At 42.1% G+C, this 24,294-nt stretch overlaps 2 protein-coding genes across 2 annotated transcripts in view; both read left to right on the top strand.

Moving 5' to 3' along the window:
* Positions 1–24,030, top strand: part of LOC310674203 (uncharacterized protein) — a 142,494-nt gene extending 118,464 nt beyond the window's left edge. Inside the window, exon 4 of the mRNA XM_083433247.1 lies at positions 24,012–24,030. The gene's annotated coding sequence lies outside the window, so the exon portion shown is untranslated. The remainder of the gene's footprint in view (positions 1–24,011) is intronic.
* LOC310674204 (uncharacterized protein) overlaps positions 1–24,032 on the top strand; it is a 128,992-nt gene extending 104,960 nt beyond the window's left edge. Inside the window, exon 4 of the mRNA XM_083433250.1 lies at positions 24,013–24,032. The gene's annotated coding sequence lies outside the window, so the exon portion shown is untranslated. The remainder of the gene's footprint in view (positions 1–24,012) is intronic.
* The last annotated feature ends 262 nt before the right edge of the window (positions 24,033–24,294 follow it).

Raw genomic sequence — 24,294 nt, 5'->3', positions numbered from 1 at the left:
CAAAATGCTAAATAAATTATACCGAGGAGAGAGAGAGAGAGAGAATGGAGAATATTTTCAAGACTTTGTATTGGCGAGAATGGCATGGCTCTAGGGGACACACATTATGTTACTTGCACAATGACTCATCTTCTAGGGAACTACTATATAAAAGACATAGGATGTAGTAGTGTTGAGTAACATGCTGTTTTAGTCTACACGAGTCAACTACTAGTTGGAGTTGTGAATGAGGAAATGGTGACGGATCCATTCATGTTTATTTTAGGATTGCTTTTTTCAATGGCGAGATTCTTTGCAAAAAGTAACATTGGAACATGGAATGCCAGCAGTAGCTGGCAAAGTGGTTCACCAGCAGGAACCAACCACTTCTGCTGCTTCGGCAGAGTGATCATGTATCTTCCTCCCTCCTCCACATAATACTTAGCACTGCAAAACTCATGCTGCAACATTGCTGCACTGCAATTTTCCTTGATCCACTGTGCTTCATTGGCTGCTGCTTAACAGGGGTAGGGACACTGAACACTGACATCACACAACAGCAGGCTAATGTTGCATCATCGCACCTTTTATAGTATAATATGAAACCCAGTAAGAGGAGAGAAGGAGATGTGTTGCCATGCTTGCTTGGGACATGCCCACATCTGCAAATGACTTCTCTGCATGCAGGGAACAAACCTTTCTGAAACACAAATTATCAACTCCAATGTCCACTGTCACCCTCACTCTATTCAATTCAATTCAAAATCCTTTATTAGGCATAGCACACCGCAAATTAACATACAAACATCATATATAGACCGAATAAAATACGGGCTCAGTGAACACAATTTATCCCAGTCCTAATCTTAACTCCAAAAAATAAATCAATGTACATTGATAGTATAATACAATACAACACAACAACAACAACACCTACCATTAAAAAACCTCACTCTATTCTCCCGGAGAACAAGCCACTTCTTTGATAAAGCTAACCTAGAATCTAGCACCTTTTCTGAATACAAGGAGCATGCAAGAGTAGTTTTAGTTTTATTAATTTTTTTTTTAAAAATGCCAGAGTGCCTTTGTAGAGTACTCAGGGGGCAACTGAGGTGAGATCAGAGCATTTTGAAAAGGAGCATTCTTGGGAAAGTGCAACAGATGGCAAATTATTGATTAACTGTGGAGGTTGTCCCAAGGATGGGATAAGTAGAGAAGGAACCAGAAGTGGGATGTTGGCCAGCTGTGGAGGCCGTGTGGCGGATTGCTTCAGTTTCTGAGTAGGCGAGAGAATGGGGAATTCCAAGAGGAATTGAAACGTGGGAGAAAGAAAGAGGGGAAGGCTTTTTACCTTGATGCTAAGGTTCACTGCTCCTTCTGTGTTCAGATGGGGCATGAGAAAGCAAATATAGCTCATAAAATGGCACCCAACACAAGATTTAGTGCATGTGTGCTGGCCTGCAAATGGCTGAACTCACAGCAGTTATGTCACATAGAGAAAGCACAACACTCCAGTTAGTGAAGGAAGTCAATTCCTGGGTGTAGCTTACAACGAAAGAGCAACAATTGGGAAGAGACAGGCACCACCTATCTCAAAGCAGGCTATGTTTATCACAGTAATACTTTTTTCTAGAATCTCCCAAAGTTTGGGATTTAGAGTAGAATGTCTACCACCCGGCTAAGCTAACGAGACACCAATTCTTGGTGGACTTCATGGAGATTTGAGGAGAAAAGAGACTCACTTTGTTCTGGACAGATCCAGCTGTTGAGACTCTCAGAATGGGGACCTAGACTTTATCTGGAGTTTGAAGGCTTCCTTTTAAAAATCACTCAGAATCTTAGGCCTCTTCATATCTAGACAATAAGTGCAATCATTGAAAAGATTAGGAAGTGAAAGAAGGTTGGTTGTTTAACGATTTCATGAGACCCCTCACTAATATATTGAGTGTTGATTCTTCCTTGTCCATTTCAACATAGGGTTTGGGTGGGAAACTTTCAAGTGCACTTTTCCCTGGTATTCCAGGTTCTTACTAGCTTACTGTTCCAGACAAAAAAGTAGCCTTTTGAGTCATGAGTGGATGTACAAAATGGCAGAAGATTAGACATTTCTCCAGTAACAGATGTGACACTACTTAACTTGGTAGAAACCAAACAACTCCTGAGTCAAGGGTGGGGGACTTGTGTCCCTCCAGATTGTATTGGATTCCAACACACATCAGCCCCAGCCATCATGGCCAATGGTCAGGGATGATGGGCATTGGAGGCACAAAGATTCCCCATCTCTGTCCTGTATAATGTAGTTGCAGCCTTACAAACACATAGGATACTTCTACAATGATGTCTTCTTCCCATATTTTGAGCATATTTCCCATTCGCTTTTGGTGACATTTAAGCCCCCCACCATTTTTTAAAGCAAGAACAATAATTTTAGATTTCTTTCACCACTCGAGTCTGCTTTATCACATGTCATGAAGACATTTCGGGACTAATGCATATAAATGATTCCAAAGCATGATTTGCAATTAGCATACCGAACTAGTTTCCCACCAAGTCTGATAATTAAAAGCCTCAAATATAGCTGCAACACCCATGCTCCCAGGATGAAAAACTACAGTTAAGAATCCCTTAGAGCCATTATGTTTATGCATGCTCATGGATTTCTAATTGCAAACAAGACTATGTATTGATTATTTGCCAACTTAGTTTGTTGCTGTGCTCCATGTTTCCCATGCACGTTATTAGCATTTGTTATGAAAAACAGTTGGTGGAACTGACGTCCTTCCTTTGCGACCTTCTTTTTATAGCAGCAGGAATTTCATCTTATAAAATGTGAAATCATGCTCTACTCCAGCTCAGTATAATGTTGCAAATGAGGCTGATGAATCTGTGTTTTTAAGTGTGTGCGTTCATGTGTGTTGCTGGTTCACAAAAGTAAACCAGACATCACTACCCACTGAACCAATATGCAGAGGTGAAATCCAAAAGGAGATGAAGAGTAGTTTGGATACTGTGCATCGTGACTCTAGGATTTCTGAACTGGAAGGGGAATTGTCTGCAAGATAAGCCCATGGCACCTGGGCCCAGGGATGTTGCACTGAGGACTCCATTACAGAAACTCCGGTACAATCAGGTTTCCACTGAAGTAAAAGGTTGCTGGGGTGAGCTAGACTTCTTTAACTGAAGGGACACCTTTCAGTAAAGGTGAAGCTTATAACTGAGATAAAACATAGCCTGAGCCCTTCAAAAGGCCTTGTCTTAGGGCCCACATCATGGCACTGGTAGCAGAAGGGACATGCTTTCTTGGCAAAAGATGGGAGCTATTTCTGGGTTCTGGCAGCTGGGCATATTAGGCACCAGCTCTTGTGAAACTTTAGAAGACCCCAGGAGTTCATGGGGTGGAAACACTGGGATATTATTAAAGGTTCAGGTTAGTACAGGGCGTCACATTAGGTTGGCGCTTTATATGAGGAGGAATCCCGCATGAGGGCAAGCAGGCTCTCTTTGGAAAACTAAGTGATGAAGCAACCTCTGCTACCCAAAGGTGGAACTAAATGTTAAGAAAATACAGGGTTGTGGGCTCAAACAGTAGCTTCTAGTTTTCTCCCATAATTTGCAATGCAAGTTACCCTGTGGTGTGATAGCATTATAATATGCATTTCTACATTGACAGCAGGGGCAGTCAGCGATGTTGGCTGCAGTGAGAAAGCACACAGTACAATTGTACTAAATGTTATGGAGAAGGCAACTCAACATAGAGCTTTCATTTTTGCTACCGATGCTATTTTGTACTTAGGGACAGCGCACTAACTAAGCACTGATTCCTTAGCCACAGCTCAGGCATCCCCTCTACTTTTCTTCTTTTGGATTTGAGGAAACCCTGCTGTTAGCCAGTATTTGGATACCTGTTACAAGGCTGGATAGCTCAGTCAGTAAAGCATGAGACTCTTAATCCCAGGATCATCGGTTTGAGCCCCACATTGGGTGAAAGATTCCTGCATTGCAGGGGATTAGACTACCTGACCCTTGTTTCCCAGCCCACACTACAATTCTATGATTGTCTGGTTTCCCATTTTTCCAATCTTAAATTCAATTATCCACATTTCTGCAGACATATATAGATTTCATCTCTCTCCCTCTTACACACACACATATGACCGCATGAATTTTATCAGCCCTTTAGGGAGAATTTCTCCCAATATACACACTTTGTGTGCAATTTTGCCTAATATATGCATTTGCATGGGGTTGGACTAGAGGATACTCGTGGCCCCTTCCAGCTCTACAGTTCTATGATTCTGCAAAACAATTTCACCTAACATAGTGCACTTTTGTATATTATTTCAATAGCATACACACTTTATCCTCATATATGTACACATTGATCACTGCAGATGGTGACAGCAGCCACGAAATTAAAAGATGCCTGCTTCTTGAGAGAAAAGCAATGACAAACCTAGACAGCATCTTAAAAAGTAGAGACATCACCTTGCCAACAAAGGTCCGTATAGTAAAAGCCATGGTTTTCCCAGTAGTGATGTATGGAAGTGAGAGTTAGACCATAAAGAAGGCTGATCGCCGAAGAATTGATGCTTTTGAATTATGGTGCTGGAGGAGAATCTTGAGAGTCCCATGGACTGCAAGAAGAACAAACCTCTGCATTCTTAAGGAAATCAGCCCTGAGTGCTCACTGGAAAGACAGATCCTGAAGCTGAGACTCCAATACTTTGGCCACCTCATGAGAAGAGAAGACTCCCTGGAAAAGACCCTGATGTTGGGAAAGATCATAGAATCATAGAATCATAGAATCATAGAATCATAGAGCTGGAAGAGACCACAAGGGTCATCGAGTCCAACCCCCTGCCAAGCAGGAAACACCATCAGAGCACTCCTGACATATGGTTGTCGAGCCTCTGCTTAAAGACCTCCAAAGAAGGAGACTCCACCACACTCCTTGGCAGCAAATTCCACTGTCGAACAGCTCTTACTGTCAGGAAGTTCTTCCTAATGTTTAGGTGGAATCTTCTTTCTTGTAGTTTGTATCCATTGCTCCGTGTCCGCTTCTCTGGAGCAGCAGAAAACAACCTTTCTCCCTCCTCTATGTGACATCCTTTTATATATTTGAACATGGCTATCATATCACCCCTTAACCTCCTCTTCTCCAGGCTAAACATGCCCAGCTCCCTTAGCCGATCCTCATAAGGCATTGTTTCCAGGCCTTTGACCATTTTGGTTGCCCTCCTCTGTACACGTTCTAGTTTGTCAGTGTCCTTCTTGAACTGTGGTGCCCAGAACTGGACACAGTACTCCAGGTGAGGTCTGACCAGAGCAGAATACAGTGGCACTATAACTTCCCTTGATCTAGATGCTATACTCCTATTGATGCAGCCCAGAATTGCATTGGCCTTTTTAGCTGCCGCGTCACACTGTTGGCTCATGTTAAGTTTGTGGTCAACCAAGACTCCTAGATCCTTTTCACATGTACTGCTCTCAAGCCAGGTGTCACCCATCTTGTATTTGTGCCTCTCATTTTTTTTGCCCAAGTGCAATACTTTACATTTCTCCCTGTTAAAATTCATCTTGTTTGTTTTGGCCCAGTTCTCTAATCTGTCAAGGTCGTTTTGAAGTGTGATCCTGTCTTCTGGGGTATTAGCCACCCCTCCCAGTTTGGTGTCATCTGCAAATTTGATCAGGATGCCCTTGAGTCCATCATCCAAGTCGTTGATAAAGATGTTGAATAAGACCGGGCCCAAGACAGAACCCTGTGGCACCCCACTAGTCACTCTTCTCCAGGATGAAGAGGAACCATTGATGAGCACCCTTTGGGTCCGGTCAGTCAGCCAGTTACAAATCCACTGAGTGGTAGCATAGTCAAGACCGCATTTTACCAGCTTCTTTACAAGAATATCATGGGGCACCTTGTCAAATGCCTTGCTGAAATCAAGGTAGACTACATCCACTGCGTTCCCTTCATCTACCAGGCTTGTAATTCTGTCAAAAAATGAGATCAGGTTAGTCTGACATGACTTATTTTTCAGAAATGCATGCTGACTATTGGTGATCACAGCATTCCTTTCTAGGTGCTCACAGATTGTTTGCTTGATGATCTGCTCCAGAATCTTCCCTGGTATTGATGTTAGACTGACTGGGCGGTAATTATTTGGGTCCTCTCTTTTCCCCTTTTTGAAAATAGGGACAACATTTGCCCTCCTCCAGTCTGCCGGGACTTCGCCTGTTCTCCAAGAATTCTCAAAGATGACTGCCAGTGGTTCTGAGATCACATCTGCCAGTTCTTTTAATACTCTTGGATGCAGTTCATCTGGCCCTGGAGACTTGAATACATCTAAACTAGCCAAGTATTCTTGTACTGTCTCCTTAGTTATTCTGGGCTGTGTTTCCTCTGCTGAATCATTTCCTCCAAATTCTTCAGGTCGGGCATTGTTTTCTTTATCGGAGAAGACTGAGGCAAAGAAGGCATTGAGGAGTTCAGCCCTTTCTGTGTCCCCTGTTTGCATTTCACCATCTTCTCCTCTGAGTGACCCCACTGTTTCTTTGTTCTTCCTTTTGCTGCGAACATACCCATAAAAGCCTTTTTTGTTGCTTTTAACCTCTCTAGCAAGCCTGAGTTCATTCTGTGCTTTAGCTTTTCTGACTTTGTGTCTACACGTGCTGGCTATTTGTTTGAATTCCTCTTTGGTGGTTTCCCCCCTTTTCCATTTTTTGTACACATCCTTTTTTAATCTTAACTCAGTTAAAAGTTCTTTAGATAGCCACCCTGGCTTCTTTAGGCACCTTCCATGTTTCCGTCTCATTGGTATTGCCTGAAGTTGTGCTTTTACTATCTCCCTCTTAACAAACTCCCAGCCATCATGAACTCCCTTTCCTTTTAGTATTACTGTCCATGGGATCTCACCCAGCACTTCCCTAAGTTTTATGAAGTCGGCTTTCTTAAAGTCAAGAAATTGAGTCCTAGTATGCTTGGCTGCTCCTTTCCGTTGTATAGTAAACTTCAGAAGAGCATGATCACTTGCGCCTAATGATCCTTCCACTTCTACCCCATTAACCAGGTCATCGACATTGGTTAGGACCAGATCTAAAATGGCTGTTCCTCTTGTTGCTTCTCCCACTTTCTGGACAATGAAGTTGTCTGCAAGGCCAGTGAGGAATCTATTTGACCTTATGCTCTTGGCTGAGTTTGACATCCAACAAATATCTGGGTAATTGAAGTCCCCCATTACTACTATCTCCCTTCCTTTTGCATGCTTGGCCATCTGTTCCAGGAAGGCATCATCTATGTCCTCCGTTTGGCTTGGGGATCTATAGTAAACTCCCACAATGAGGTCACTATTATTCTTCTCTCCCTTAATTTTGACCCAAATGCTCTCACTTTGGCTTTGAGGTTCTAAATCTTGGATCTCTTCACAGGTATACACATCCCTGACATATAACGCCACTCCTCCTCCTTTCTTGTCTGGTCTGTTTCTCTGAAATAGATTGTATCCCTCCATTTTTACATTCCAATCGTGGGACTTATCCCACCAGGTTTCAGTGATGCCTATTATGTCATATTTAGTTTGCTGTACCAAGAGCTCAAGCTCATCTTGTTTATTTCCCATGCTTTGTGCATTAGTGTACAGACATTGAAGTCCATTAGTCATTCCCCCGTGTCTCTTATTTAAGGATTTTTTCCTCCCACCACTAGGTCTGCTTGCTGTTTGCTCCATTTGGTCTATGACATTTGGATGATCATCTTCATCAGTTAATAGACTCCTTCCTTCAGGAGCACTGTCTCCCTCCCCCACATTAGTCAGTTTAAAGCCCTCCTGATGAGGTTTCTTAGTTTTTTGGCAAAAACATTCCTCCCAACCGTTGTGAGGTGCAGCCCATCGCTTGCCAGAAGTCCATCCTCAAGAAACTGCAGTCCGTGATCTAAGAATCCAAACCGTTCCTGTTTACACCATTTACGAAGCCAGCTGTTTACTTCCACTATTTTCCTCTCTCTCCCTGGGCCACGTCGTTCAACTGGGAGGACAGATGAGATGACGATTTGTGCATTTAATTGCTTCAATTTCCTGCCCAGAGCCTCGTAGTCTCTTTTGATCTTCTGGAGGCTATTGCTTGCAGTGTCATTGGTTCCCACATGAACCAAGAGGAAGGGGTATTTGTCAGTGGGTTTTATGATTCCTTGCAGTCGTTCAGTTACATCTTGGATCTTAGCCCCGGGGAGACAGCACACTTCCCGAGACATCTTGTCAGGCCCACAGATCACTGCTTCTGTTCCCCTCAGTAGGGAATCCCCTATCACCACTACACGCCTTCTCTTAGGTTTGGTCAGGGTTCTTCCGTGAGCGGTCCGTTCCAAGGTCGCCTGCACATTCCCTGAGGACTGACTTTGCTGCTCATCTTCATATACGTGATCGACTGTAATGAGGGAGAGATCCTCAAATGGAGTCTGCTCTTCGTCTTCCATGCTAGGGGAGAGGACCTCAAAGCGATTGTGTATTTCTAGACAATCAGAGCGAACCCTGGGCCTCCTACTTCTTTGAGTCACGTTTCTCCACATATCGGGCTCCTGTGTTGGTGAACTAGCCTCCTTCCCAGGGGAGTCTCCTGTCTCCTCCTTGGTGGAGACGGTGTGCTCTGTTGCTTCCAAGAAGAGCTCCAGCTCTCTAATTCTTTGGAGCGTAGCTACACGTTCCTCCAGTTGCTGGATTTTGTCTTTTAGGAGGGCAATCAACATGCAATTGCTGCACGTAAAGCTGCCTGCAACCTTTGGCAAGATGGCAAACATTGCGCAGGAACCGCAGGCGACTGCAGCTGTTCCCTCCCCCTCCATCTTGAGAATGTGTCCTTGGGCTTGAGACTAGCTCCCCTAAATCTAAAAGATGGTTCAAACTGCGCGCGCCGATAGCTAATCACCTGCCTCAACAGAAACCCTGCCCCCTCTGACCTTTGACCAGGGAAAGCAGCTAATCAGCCACAAGAATCACACACACAAGAAACCCCTTTTGGCTCCTTCTTCAGCCGCTGCCCTGCAAACACTGATAAGCTCCTCCCACAGCTAATCACCTGCCTCAACAGAAACCCTGCCCCCTCTGACCTTTGACCAGGGAAAGCAGCTAATCAGCCACAAGAATCACACACACAAGAAACCCCTTTTGGCTCCTTCTTCAGCCGCTGCCCTGCAAACACTGATAAGCTCCTCCCACAGCTAATCACCTGCCTCAACAGAAACCCTGCCCCCTCTGACCTTTGACCAGGGAAAGCAGCTAATCAGCCACAAGAATCACACACACAAGAAACCCCTTTTGGCTCCTTCTTCAGCCGCTGCCCTGCAAACACTGATAAGCTCCTCCCACAGCTAATCACCTGCCTCAACAGAAACCCTGCCCCCTCTGACCTTTGACCAGGGAAAGCAGCTAATCAGCCACAAGAATCACACACACAAGAAACCCCTTTTGGCTCCTTCTTCAGCCGCTGCCCTGCAAACACTGATAAGCTCCTCCCACAGCTAATCACCTGCCTCAACAGAAACCCTGCCCCCTCTGACCTTTGACCAGGGAAAGCAGCTAATCAGCCACAAGAATCACACACACAAGAAACCCCTTTTGGCTCCTTCTTCAGCCGCTGCCCTGCAAACACTGATAAGCTCCTCCCACAGCTAATCACCTGCCTCAACAGAAACCCTGCCCCCTCCGACCTTTGACCAGGGAAAGCAGCTAATCAGCCACAAGAATCACACACACAAGAAACCCCTTTTGGCTCCTTCTTCAGCCGCTGCCCTGCAAACACTGATAAGCTCCTCCCACAGCTAATCACCTGCCTCAACAGAAACCCTGCCCCCTCTGACCTTTGACCAGGGAAAGCAGCTAATCAGCCACAAGAATCACACACACAAGAAACCCCTTTTGGCTCCTTCTTCAGCCGCTGCCCTGCAAACACTGATGGAGGGCACAAGAAGGGGACGACAGAGGATGAGATGGTTGGATAGTGTTCTCGAAGCTACCAGCACGAGTTTGACCAAACTGTGGGAGGCAGTGGAAGACAGGAGTGCCTGGTGTGTTCTGGTCCATGGGGTCACGAAGAGTCGGACATGACTAAACGACTAAACAACAACAACAATGTACACATTACTTGGAGAATCGTATTGCAAAATTTGGAGAAGTATGGATTTTGAAGGATGGGTATGTTTTGGTTTGTATATTGTTTCAGAAAGTGACAATTTGGTAGGTTTGCCTTTAAAAGCAAATCCCACCCCTGATTTCTACCTAGTATGGACCTCTGTATGGCCCACTTGATAAGCTTGTTATGTTACCAACATGTGTTCGGAGCCCAAGATCAGTATTCCACACACAGCATGAGCCTCTTGTTTTTCATAAGATCTAATTCCTCCCTGAAGCTATAAATTCTCCACAGTCACCCTCCCATGTTGAAACATCTTTGTCATCTGGTAGTATGTGCATGTGTGGTTCCACTTAGCTATGCAAACTTATATCCTGGTATTAGCAGCCATGAGAAAAGGACCTAGGATAACAGAGAAAAGTTAGCCTCACTGATGGAATGCAAAGGACTATCAAAATAGCCTCACCTCTGCAACATTTAAGCCACCTTGTAAAAATGATTGCTTTCAAAAGAGAGCAAAGGAGCCTTTGGAATATAACTGTCAAGAGCTGCAGACCATGTACAATAGCTTTTACAACATAAATCTTTTGTACCCACCCTCAAACAGTAAAGTCTTCCCTTCCAGGTGAACATCATTATGATGTTTTGCAGACTTTATCATCTCAGAAGGGGTGGCCATGTCTGGAAACCGCATTCTGTTCTGTTAGAAAGCCAAAAGGTTAGAGAATTCCCTTTTCTTTAAGTAATGAAATTTAAGGCACCCTACACAAAACCCCAGGATATGTCTACTTACAAGTTTGCAAGCTTTCTCCATTCTGCAGGTACTAGAATGATGGCAAATTTCAGCCGCTTTGTCCCAAAGGTGAGAACGCTTTAGCCATTTTTAGATGCCCCATTATAGTGCATAGGGAACACAGATATTTGTTTTCTAGAGTGTGGCTTCGAATCCAGAGCACAGATCAACAGTGAGATTGCACAGAGCAACTCAAAAACAGACTAGGATTTTTAAAAGCACAGAAAAACATGAGACCTGTCTTGGAACACTCCTACTGCATACTGTAAAACTTAGCGCGAGTGGGGAATTTAGTTTGGTCTGCATTTTAAAGCGAATTGGCCTAATTCACCAGTCCTGGACTCCTATGGAGATTGGGATGCAGCTATAAATCGGATTGTATGCTGAATTTTGTAAAGCAGTTTTGATTCCAAAATGTGTGCACAAAAATGCAGATTTAAAAGTTAAAAATTGTTTACAAAAATGCATCGCTTGGGAGAAAGTCCACAGAAAAGCACATATAAATGCATATATTAGGAACTGAATTTAATTTAAATGCAAAGGATAATGTTCATATCGTTGTTTTTAAATCTGCAGGAAACAGGATGGAATGAACTTCTAATGGAATGCGTGTGAAACTGACACGGAAAGGAAATAGTCTCTTCTGTCTACCCCTAGAAAGACTCTTCCTTTCTGCCATGGTCCTTGGCTGATGCAACTGCAAAATTAATCTAAACACCAACATTAAACAGGCTGATCATGCACCAATTATCACCATTATCAATAATTGTAACGGTTGGGGGAAAAAATATTATCAGATGGTGCTGTTGGCTTTGTTTGCTCATTTATATTTCCCCCCTAGGTTTAACTCAGGTTTAAACTTGCATTAACAAGCCCTCTGTCCCAAACTAGCTTTCCGCTCAGGGCATTTCCAGGCTGACGTGTTACAAAGCAGGGTTTTACAACTTTTTAACTGGGAGATTTTATCTCTTCCCAGTGAACCTTGACTCACAGTTTTAGTGTTGCAAAGTCCCCATAAAAGATGTTTAATATTGTAGTACTGTATTTTATTTTACTTTTGTTCTGTGGAAATATTTTACACTGTCTTAGAGATTATCTCCAAATCTTTTCTAAGGTTTAGGGGAAGCCTAGTTCACAGACCTGCAATTCTCAGAGTATTTTGATTTTCTCTCTTCTCTCTATGCTCAAAAACTCCACATTAATTAATCCAGACTAATTAAACACTTTCTGGATTGGGACAAAGAGGTCTAATCCGAACCCATGACGATGTATGGAAAAGTTTACATTCAGTTTAATGTGAAATGTTGATGCACTCTCCATTTTTCCTGTTGAAGTTAGAGTTGTTCTTTTTCACCAGACTGTTATTTCAACAGACTGCTGTTTATTGGACCCTTACAAATGCAAATGTGGGTCATCCATTTAATACATTATGGTGCACAGAATTGGGGTTCTATATTTTTCAAAGAAGAATAAAGCTATATGTGGGGCTTTTTTTTTTAAGGACACGGGGCAGTTTTCATGCAAGATGTTACAGTCCCATAAATTGAAATAACACTCTTTTTCCCCCTTTTCTTTTTTGCTATTTGAGTCTTAAATATATCATAACATATTGATCCAGTGAAAAGCCATTTTTTGAAAAAGGAAAAAAAAAGCCTTCCCCACCAAAAAGGAAAATAAAACATAACCCTTCAAAGGAGTGCGTTGTTTCGCTTAGGGCAACCATCCACACCAGGAATGACTGAAGTCTCCTCTTTCCTAAACTCAATGAGACAGGTGAATCCCCAGAGAAGTGACTAGCCAGTGGCTAAATAGAACCTGTCGGGCTTTCATGCAAACTTCCTCTACATGTTTTTTTGCGGCTTCCAAGCATATGGTACAGTTTATTAGTATTTGCATGCATAAAGAAAATGACGGCGGGGAAGGAGGAGAGCAATAATATTTATTCTTCAGTGATATTTTCTAGATAAATATTTATTAAGTTGACACAGAGGCTGATCCTGTGCATACAGCTGAGACCAGCAGCGCAGAGCGGTTTGATATGTAGCCTCATGGCTACACACACACACACACACACACACACACCCCATTAGGAGTCAAGAAGAGTCCTTGCAGGGTTGCCAGACCCCTGGGCAAAACTGACTATGTAGCTAAGGTGCTAGTTTTCCAACTCACTGCCGGCCTACGCTATTTTGCTGCCTAAAGTTAAGCACAGCTACAGGTGAAACTCAAAAAATTAGAATATTGTGGAAAAGTTCATTTATTCTTTATTATTATTATTGCTGGCCAATCAAACACAGTAATCCCATGTCCATTGAACCCGCCTGACCTGAACCCCATAGAGAATCTATGGGGCATTGCCAAGAGAAAAATGAGAGACATGAGACCAAGCAATGCAGAAGAGCTGAAGGCTGCTATTGAAGCATCCTGGTCTTCCATAACACCTCAGCAGTGCCACAGGCTGTTAGCATCCATGCCACGCCGCATTGAGGCAGTAATTGATGCAAAAGGGGCCCAAACCAAGTACTGAGTACATGTGCATGCTTCTACTTCTCAGAGATCCAATATTGCTCTATTTGCAGTCCTCGTTATGCTGATTTCATTTAGTATTCTAATTTTCTGAGATTGTTAATTTGGGGTTTTCATCAGCTGTACGCCATAAACATCACAATTATAACAAATAAAGGCTTGATATATCTCACTTTGCATGTCATGAGTCTATCTCATATATTAGTTTTACCTTTTAAGTTGAATAACTGAAATAAATGAACTTTTCCACAATATTCTAATTTTTTGAGTTTCACCTGTACACCTAGGTTCTATGATCTGCTATTTAGGGAAGCAATTAGAGATTGATTCATAGTTCATCATGAGAGGCATCCTTGACTGCTAAAAGATATTTCTGGTTGCTTCTCATGAGGTCCCAACAAAATAGTACTGACTTTCCCATAAGAGAGTACTTTGAAGTAGAGAACATTGCTCCTGGTTGTCAATGTGTATATATATATCATGTGAGTGATATATATCACTCACATGATATATATATATATACAGCAATCTTCTTCCACCTGCCTTCAGGCAAAGAGATATTCCATTATATGAATGAAGATGTCCTCATTTATCAACCTACTTGTTGGGCAAAGGCAAATTTCCAGTGTAAACAAGCAAGTACAGCATTCTTGAGTGCCTGTATGGGCTGAGGTTTGTTTACCACACTTTTCTGGAGGCAGGAGATATTCACATTGTTGTAACCCGCCCCGGAATCCTATAGTGAAGGGCATATCAAAAATCCAATAAATAAAAATGGAAATAATAGCCACAGAGACTTGAGTGTAACACAAATGAATTCAATGCTTTACTGACAGAATAGGCTCAGGACAGAAACACCAAAGAAATAATAGCAGGAATATAAATGAGAAGTTCATTCTAAGCAAATCAATGTACTGAAAATATGAACATTTGTGTGTAAAGTAGAACAAAGTAACATTGATTCAAGATAGGTACTACGCACACACACAAACACAGTTATTTTCAATAAACAAAACAATATACAATATACATCATTCTTTACAACAGCAGAAGAAATGAAAGAAGTAAGTTTAGAGAAATGGGAGAAAGAGAAGACAAATTTATGAGTGTGCACAGGGTGCTTCTGAGTGTTGTGTGGGATACTTCTGGAGAGGGGTATATTTTGCACATGAGATATCACAAATGTGTGGTTGGTAACAGGGTTTTTTAAGGTTATTTTTTTTAAAAAATAACCTATAAAATTAGTTTTAACAGTAAATCTGCATGGATGGGGGCATAGGAGTATGGCTGGCATTTCAGTGCCAAGGGTATTTGCTGGGTGCTGACAGAAAATTACCTTTCATGGGCCTAGAATCAGTGGATTGTCATCCAGGACAGAATTCAGGACAGAATTTTACAATATGATTTGTTTCATTGTTCACTGCCTTGAGAGGGCTTCCTATCAAAAGAATAAAGTTTAGAAGTTGAGTTGTACATCTGCAAATACCTATAGGGTTGTCACGTGGAAGTTGGAGCAAACTGGTTTTCTGCCGATTCAAAGGGGAGGACCCAAACCCATGGATTCAAATTACAATAAATGAGATTTCAACTAAACATTAGGAAGATCTTTCTGACAGTAAGAGCTGCTTGACAGTGGAATGGACTCCCTCAGAAGGTGGTGGGTTCTCCTTCTTTGGAGGTTTTTAAACAGAGCTTGGATGGCCATCTGTCACAGATGGCTCCATCTTTAGCTGTGATTCCTGCATTGGACTAAAAATGAGCCTTGGTAGTCACTTCCAGTCCTACGATTTTAACACATCTTTGAAAATCCTTCTTCCAACCCTTATAGAAGCAACTTACCTTCACAAGGTAAAAAAAAAAAAAAAAGTAGAGACATCACCTTGCCAACAAAGGTCCGTATAGTAAAAGCTATGGTTTTCCCAGTAGTGATGTATGGAAGTGAGAGCTGGACCATAAAGAAGGCTGATTGCCGAAGAATTGACGCTTTTGAATTATGGTGCTGGAGGAGACTCTTGAGAGTCCCATGGACTGCAAGAAGATCAAACGCATCCATTCTTAAGGAAATCAGCCCTGAGTGCTCACTGGAAGGACAGATCGTGAAGCTGAGGCTCCAATACTTTGGCCACCTCATGAGAAGAGAAGACTCCCTGGAAAAGACCTTGATGCTGGGAAAGATGGAGGGCACAAGGAGAAGGGGACGACAGAGGATGAGATGGTTAGACAGTGTTCTCGAAGCTACAAACATGAGTCTGACCAAACTGTGGGAGGCAGTGGAAGACAGGAGTGCCTGGCGTGCTCTGGTCCATGGGGTCACGAAGAGTCGGACACGACTGAACGACTAAACAACAACAACAACACCTTCATAAGAAAAGTAGAGAAGAGCACAGAAAGCAAGGTTATTGCGTACCAGTGTGGTGGCACATCTCATGGTTACTAGCCATGACTGAGGCTATGTTGCTTCTGAATACTGTGATAGGAATTTTGAGGTCTTAAATATATGTTAAATGTTCATAAGTGTACCAACCAAGCACGTACATAGATCAGCACAGGAAGACCGACCTGAAGCCATTTTTTATTCCCAAACTGACCAAATGTTTTCTCTGCAAGGTCAAAGGAAAATGGAAAAGCCTCCCCATTGTCTTTTCCTTCACAAATCCTGTCTTAAGGGCACATTTAAGATATGAATAGGGTGTGAGCCTGTGACCTGGCTCAGGAACTTAGTATTTATCATTACAAAAGATTGGCCAGGCCCCCCAGGCAATCCAATGAAGCGACCATTAAACAAAGCGCTCAGATTTCTGCTGTAGACCGCCCTTTCTGTGATGTAGGTATGATGTATCTGTGGTGGTGGTCCTCCTACCAATAGGGAACCTACGTAAGGACTCTATATGGGCTTTTGGATACCCCATAGGGGGAAAGGGCAGATTTTTGTTTACAACAATACCAGTTCATGGGAAGCTGTAGGAGGGGAGAATGTTTTTCTGTTCAGATCCAGTTCGTGAACTACCCTCAGGCATCTGGTTGGCCTCTATAAGAACAGGATGCTGGACTGAATGGGCCATTAGCCGGATCCAGCAGGCTCTTTTTATGTTTCTTTGGCTTCTTTCATTGTCTCCCTACCCCCTCACTCTGCAGGCTACAGCTGTGCTGTCACAACATGTGTTAGGAATGTTTAATGCAAACCAGAGCCCATAAATGCACCCTCCACCTAATTAAAATGTATGCTTGCAACGTATACAAGTACAGCCACATCCTCAATCACCTGAATATCATTCATAACAATGTCCCAGCTACTGTTCCTCCCCTATGGATAGATACTTCCTTATACAATTTCACTATGTCCTGAATGGTGTACCATAGAAAAAGCACACGGTAAGCCACCAGTAAAGCTCTTTGAAATGCAAATGATTAAATGATTAAACAAGGTAACTGTTAGGTGGATTTGTAGTTGGTTACAGGTTACAGACTCCGCTAACCCAGAAATAGTGGTTCAGGTTAAAAACTTTGCTTTAGGATGAGAACAGAAATCGTGCTCTAGTGGCGCGACTGACCGAACCCAAAGAGTACTCATTGATGGTCCTACTGTCCCTGACACAGGGCTCTTCTTGTGTGCTTCTGTTCTTTGGATGTTCTAAACCTACATCCTGCACCCTTGGATCCCCAGATGTTGTTGGACTACAACTCCCATCATCCATGACCAATAGCTAAGCTGGCTTGGCCTGATGGGAGGTCCAAGAATGAAGAAGGCAGTCCTCCAAACCAGCCCAGTTTAGAATGTCCCCAAGTGAACTTGCATATTTTCTTTTGTGGGCAGATTTGTGAGCTGTCTGCATTTGGAGACTTGAGCCTTTCTTATGTAATGTCTTCTAATTTGCATGATATAAACAAATCGCAGCGCACAGACCTTATTAAAAGGCTCTTATAATCGATGTGGCAAAGGCACAAAAACTGAGTTATTAGAGTTCCTCTGTTACTGAAGGAGCCAGTGAGTCACCATTATAAAACATTCTGGCTTTATGAAGAGCTTACTTTTAGACATTTTGTACTGATTTTTGAAAGAAGATGGTAAGTTGCACTGATGATGATTGACAGTAGTCACCACCCCTTGCGGTTTTGCTAGCTATAGTGAAACTTCCTTTGCTGGAAGCCATCTATTTTTTTAAAATGTGTGTGTAGATATTGATAGATAAATAGACAGGTGATAGATGATAGATGATAGATAGATAGATAGATAGATATAGATAGATAGATAGATAGATAGATGATAGATAGATAGATAGATAGATAGATAGATAGATAGATAGATATAGATGATAGATAGATGATAGATAGATAGATAGATATAGATGATAGATAGATGATAGATAGATAGATAGATAGATAGATAGATAGATAGATAGATGAGATAGATAGATAGATGATAGATAGATAGATATAGATAGATAGATAGATAGATAGATGATAGATAGATGATAGATAGATTAGATAGATAGATAGATAGATAGATAGATGAGAGATAGATGAGAGATAGATGATAGATAGATATAGATAGATAGATAGATGATGATAGATAGATAGATAGATAGATAGATGATATAGATAGATAGATGATAGGTAGATAATAAACTACTAGTTGCTACTGCACCGCACTCAAGGGCAGCCAAATACTAGAGACGTTATTTCAAATGGTTCCTTATTAAACGTGTTTCATTTTAGTTTCCTTTAAACATCTAATAAAGCAAGCCTTCAAAGCTGAGGATCTACTTCAAAGCAGAACATAAAGACCTTGTTTGAATTGGGACTTGTCTCTGGGGTTAGGCAGTGCTGTGAAATAATATCCAGGAAAAGGAGTCACCAGACGTTTCTTACATGTGAATGTGTGTAACACGTAGTTCCACCTGAAATCTGTCTCGCCTTACTGCCTCTTTTCCCCAGGTAAAGTACTTTATTGTCTTCCCAACAACTGGGATTACTGGCGACAGATTCACACCAATGTCATCTTCCAAGTTGGGAGGATTTAAAACAGGCTTCCTCAACCTTGGCCCTCCAGATGTTTTGAGACTACAGTTCCCATCATCCCTGACCACTGGTCCTGCTAGCTAAGAATCATGGGAGTTGTAGGCCAAAAACATCTGGAGGGCCAAGGTTGAGGAAGCCTGATTTAAAACACCCCATCAGTCCAAAGATTCCTACTTCTGCCATTGGAGTTTCCCTTTTCTCCCACCCCACCCCCTCCAGATTTCCTCTGGAGAGTTCGAGTGTGAAAAACAGAACAGATTTAGGAGGCATGGAAGGTGGAGAGGAGAGAAATCCTGTTGTGCAAGTGCATTGGATATATGTTGGATGCTCAAGATACAATTGTTGCTTTCAAGCCTGACCTGGTGGTTGGTGTCAGGATGCTGTCAGCGGCTCCCAGCAGGTTGCCCAGGAAAGTATAAAGACAAGTCTCTTACAGACCTTTTTTATTTCAAACTTTGTAGAGGGGCTATAGAACCCAGCACATACTCTGCATGCAGAACATCCTTGGTTTACCCCAGACAACTCCAATTTAAAGGACTAGGGAGAGATGGTGGGAAAGACCTCTGTCCAAAACCCCCAGAGAGCTGCCAGTCCGAGCAGACAATATTCAGCTAGATGGACAAATAATCTGAGTTGGAAGAAGGCAGCCTTCCATCTGTCCGTTTGAATGTGCTCATTCCCCCCTTCTTTTGGCATTTCCCCCTTTGGCTAACCAAGGAAGAATTGAGTATCAAATGCAAGGTGTTTGTTAGGCCTTCAATGTCAGGGGAGCAAAGAAAGCTGACCTCCGAGGAAATAATAACTTCTGTCCAAGAGAGAAATCTTAGAATATTCAATAGGACTGAAATAGAACTCTATGGGGACTTTTCAGGAACATCATCAAAGAAAACATGTCCCGGCCCATCACAATGAAATGTCTGATGACGAAACAGGAATGAAATCGTTATTTAAAAGGAACAAAGGGAAGCAGAGACTCACAATAGATGAGTTAGTGTGCAAAGTTGTTATCTCTTGTATCAGGCAAAAACCCTCGAGACCTTCAGCAATGCAACACACACAATGAACATCAGCACTGAATCATTTTGAAGGGGGAAACTTTCAGTTTTTACTCATTTGAATCTATTTTATAACATTCAAAAAGAGTTTGGGCAGTACCCAGATGGTTTTTCTGAAAGGATGCCGTCTCTTGTTCAGTTGATAAATTGCATTCGTTTGTTCAGATTTCTGCCTCAGCCCATCCTTAGGGTTTGGCGTGAATATGAAACAGCACACACATGCACACAAACACACACACAATTTTAAAACATAAATCAAGCCGAAATAAAACATTAAAATGTATATTTTTGAATTTTGAATTTTGATTTATTTTTTTTTGAATTATGGTGCTGGAGGAGACTCTTGAGAGTCCCATGGACTGCAAGAAGATCAAACCTATTCATTCTTCAGGAAATCAGCCCTGAGTGCTCACTGTAAGGACAGATCCTGAAGCTGAGACTCCAATACTTTGGCCACCTCAAGAGAAGAGAAGACTCCCTGGGAAAGACCCTGATGTTGGGAAAGATTGAGGGCACAAGGAGAAGGGGACAACAGAGGACGAGATGGTTGGATAGTGTTCTCGAAGCTACCAGCATGAGTTTGACCAAACTGCGGGAGGCAGTGGAAGACAGAAGTGCCTGGCGTGCTCTGGTCCATGGGGTCACAAAGAGCCGGACATGACTAAACGACTAAACAACAACAAGTAGCCAAAAAAGTTATATGTAAATAAAGTCCCCTCCCTTCTCCGATGGGCAAAACAAACCTGGTGAAAGATAAAAGGAACATACCTATTCACAGGCATCTGGGTGGCAACTATGAGAGAACAGGATGCTGTGCTAGATGGGCCATTGGTCTGATCCAGAAGCCTCTTCTTAAAATATATACAGATTATTAATATAATTTACACAGACTGCTCCAGAGCCAGTTTATTTTTATTTTAAAGAGATTTCTAAATCGCCTTTCCACTTTATCATTTCCCATCAGGGCACCTCACAGCAGATGAACCAATATACCGCAAAATGAACATGTGTGCTAAAAACAATACAAACTAGCACAGAGAAACACAGAAGGCCGCCATAAACCGAGTAGGACCATTGGTCAATCTAGCTCAGTATTGTCAATAATGACTGGCAGTGACTCCCCAGGGTTCTAAGAAAGCAACAATCCTAGTGCCAGATACCTGGAGAGGTTATGGATTGAACCTGGGGCATTCTGCATCCATAGCAGATGCTCTTCCAAGGAACACTTCCCCCAATAAACAAAAGCAGCTGCAAAATCTTTTACACACACACACACACACACACACACACACAAATCAGAATCCCATATTACCCCCATGTGGAACCAGACTGAAATCGTCATTCACATTACTCCCATATTGGTGTATATCATTCATTTCAATAGCCTGTCAACCTTGAAGTGTTTATTCTACGGAGATATAAGGAAACAGTGTTTTGTTTTTAAACTCAACCCGGAAAATTCACCTCCCTTGTTTCTTATAAAAGAAGATTTGGTTTCAAAGGCATGGCCCAGTCCTAGAAGTGTCTTATATAATTGGTGCAGGGTCAAAGAAAGGACCTGCTTTTCCACGCAGGGGACACGGATTGTAGGTTACAGTAATATCATTTCCATTCCATCTCTGCAATGTATCCAAAATATCCACAAATATCACATGGCAGGGAAATAAAATAAATCATCGTGGCAGTCTGGCAAGCTCATGACTGGGTCAAAGCATTTATAAATAGAACTGGGTCACTGATATACTTAGGTTCTGGCAGGTCATTTTGTTTTTATGATGCACTTTTTGCCACCATGCTATCAAGAACTCTAAGGGGCAATGTTGTTTTTAAAAACAGAATTCAAATCGTTTTCCCATATGGTGCCATTTTGTTTTTGCTTTTTTGTTTGCAGAAAATAACCGTGGGTCTCTCCAAAAACGCAGAGAGGGATGACACGGCATTCAGCTACAACACCACTGGATGCAATATGACTTATTTTTATTGGCTTGGGGTAGCCATATTTCAAAAAGTGAAAATTTATTGTGGAGCTTTGGGGGGGAGGGGAACGTGGACAAATCCAGGAATCCCGGCTGTGTCCAGGAAATTCTGGACGTATATCAGCCCTGTACTGCCTGCGAAAACAACAGCAATTAACAGGGATTCCTTCTATTTCTAATCTTCAGATGCGAGTGCCATGACATTGCATTGGTAAACAAAACGGCATCAAGAAGGAGGCATCAGGAGACTCAGTTGAACTTGATGCTTGCAGAATAGGGGGAAAAACAACAAAACTTTAGGGAAAAAACACTGGTGGGAGGAGAGATAAGGCCCAACACTGAGCATGTGTGGTAGGCACAGAATGCTGCAGACTAAGGGCTCACCCATTCTTTGACTTGTCGCATGCCTAGAAAACATGCGTCCAAGTGTTTTTCTGCTTGCGCCATGCTTTCTAGGCATGGGTCAGATTGGTTTGGCCTTCCTGCTGCTTCCTCTTGAAAATCTGCTCTATAGCACTAAATTGGAACAAATGGCAATCTGTAGAAAACCTTACTGCTGTTTTTTTTTCCATTTCAGCACTAAACTACAGGTTTTCACAGGGGAAAGTGTGGATGGGCCATTTGAAGTGTGGATGGGGCAGCAACTCCTAACTGTGGGTGGGGGAGCAACAGAAACCTGGGTAGAATGGGGAGGGTGGAGTATTGTAGAGGAGAGCATGACTGGCTGACTGAAAATCATGATTTTATAGGTCTTTTCCTCGTTTATTATTTATTTACTAGATTCTTGACATGCTCTGTCTGAAGAATTTTTCCTTCAATATCTACAGAAATTGGCTTTGGCATTTTGAGTCTTCCCACCCTCCCTTCAAGGCTTTTCAAAACATTCTGCTCCAGCTATGTTCCTTTCTCGTCTTTCTGCTTAAAATCTAAGCAACGGCTCTTTTCAGACCGCCAAAGGGACTTGGCTGACTGGGATTTCAATATTTTCTTAATCCCCATCGTATTTATTTTCTAACATTACAACATTTTCTTAGGGTCACCAGGGTGAGGACTAATTAAGTCCGGGGTCTGGGATGTCTGGTGCCCTCAAACATCCCAAAATTTCACGTCTAAGTTTCACCTACCAGGTAAACTCTCTCTCCATTTATAAAATCAGCTTTGTAGGGAGAACAGCCAAATGCATGCCTTCCCCCAGATCCTACAGCTCTTATTGCAGGGCTAATGCTTATTCCTTAAATAGTCATCATTCCAAGAGTATTTTGATGTTGGGCGGAAGCCTGATCACCCCAGCTCTTTACACCTCTAACCTTTCTAGGCCAGGAGCAATGGAAAATACCTGCAACATTCTGCAAGGACAGGCGTGGCAAATCATTGCTCAGTAGAGGACAGCAGCTTGAGGTCATAACCTTATGAGTTTCCCCGTGACTACCAGCAGAAGCCAGTGGTGTCACATGGAGATGGGACAAGTCACATTGTGAGGACATCCCAACAAGCGGTCCTCAACTTTGTGGAACAGAGTGGCAAACACAATGTAGGGGTGCTATTTTCAGCCCATGGCATGCCTCCTGCATACTTCTGGCTAGGACTCACAAATTTGATAGTATATGCAATGAATTTCTAACTTCTAGGAAATGTTTGCATTTGGGCAGTGATATGACCACGATAGCAATCTATGACCGCAAAATGTGTTTTTCAGCTAGAGGGATTGGAGAAATGTACATATAAGATGAGAACTGTCTGATACTGAGTCAGACCCTCTTAGATCAATACTGTCTGCACTGATTGGCAGCAGCCCCCTGGGGTTTCAGACAGGGACCATTTCCCATTCTTATCTGGAGATGCCATGGGCCTTTAGTGTGCCACACACGAACTCTGCCACTGAGCCAATAGTGGAGCTTTCATTTTTTAAAAAAATTCCAAAATAAATAAATAAAAAGTGATGGGACACACTACTAAATAGCATACAGGTGACTTGATCGTTTTATTTATGACTTGCTTCCATACTATGAACCACATATCCAAACCTCTTTCTAAAACAAAATTGTGAAAACCCAACACAGATTGCTATTCGTTAGCATGCAAGAACCAAAGATCATGCCGAGACAAACCAGTTGTTCAAAGGACTTTTGACAGTTTTGGCATGTGAAGCATAGAAAACGGTGAATATGTCAATTTCAGTTTCTCTTTGTTTCTTATTCTTCCAGTCTTCCAGTCTTAGGAAGGATACATATTTTTGTATCAGTTTGCATTTTTTTATATATAATGACAATCTTCATGAGAATTTGTCTGCATTTCAGTGTATTTTTCTCTACGTTACATTTTTTCTGAAATTTTTGTATGCAATTTTGCCTGTATACATTTTTTTACAAGCCAGTTCCACTAATATACTGCATTTTCCCATGTTATTTTCATTATGCACCAGATGCTGATCAAAGCAATAAGAAATGTGAAGAGTAGAAAACAGTAAATCTGTTGGTTTCAGTTTCTCTTTGTTTCTTATTCTTCCAGTCTTCCAGTCTCAGGTTCTCCATATTTCTGTATCAGTTTTCAAAAAAAAAAAAAAAAATTAATACAAAGACAATCTTCATGATAATTTGTCTGCATTTCAGTGTATTTTTCTCTACATTACATTTTTTCCTCAAATTTTTGTATGCAATTTTGTCTGTATACATATTTTTACAAGCCAATTCCACTAATATACTGCATATTTCAATGTTATTTTCAATATGCACCAGCTGCTGATCAAAGCAATAAGAAATCAGTTGACGTACATCTTTATGTGTGTGCAAATGTGTGTGTCGCAACTGACCAGTTAATTTCTAACAGC

The sequence above is a fragment of the Podarcis tiliguerta genome (genome assembly GCF_965153285.1).
Source record: "Podarcis tiliguerta genome assembly, chromosome: 3".
Lineage (NCBI taxonomy): Eukaryota > Metazoa > Chordata > Lepidosauria > Squamata > Lacertidae > Podarcis > Podarcis tiliguerta.
The sequence above is the reverse complement of the archived record's forward strand: the minus strand, read 5'-3'. Positions and strand labels throughout refer to the sequence as shown.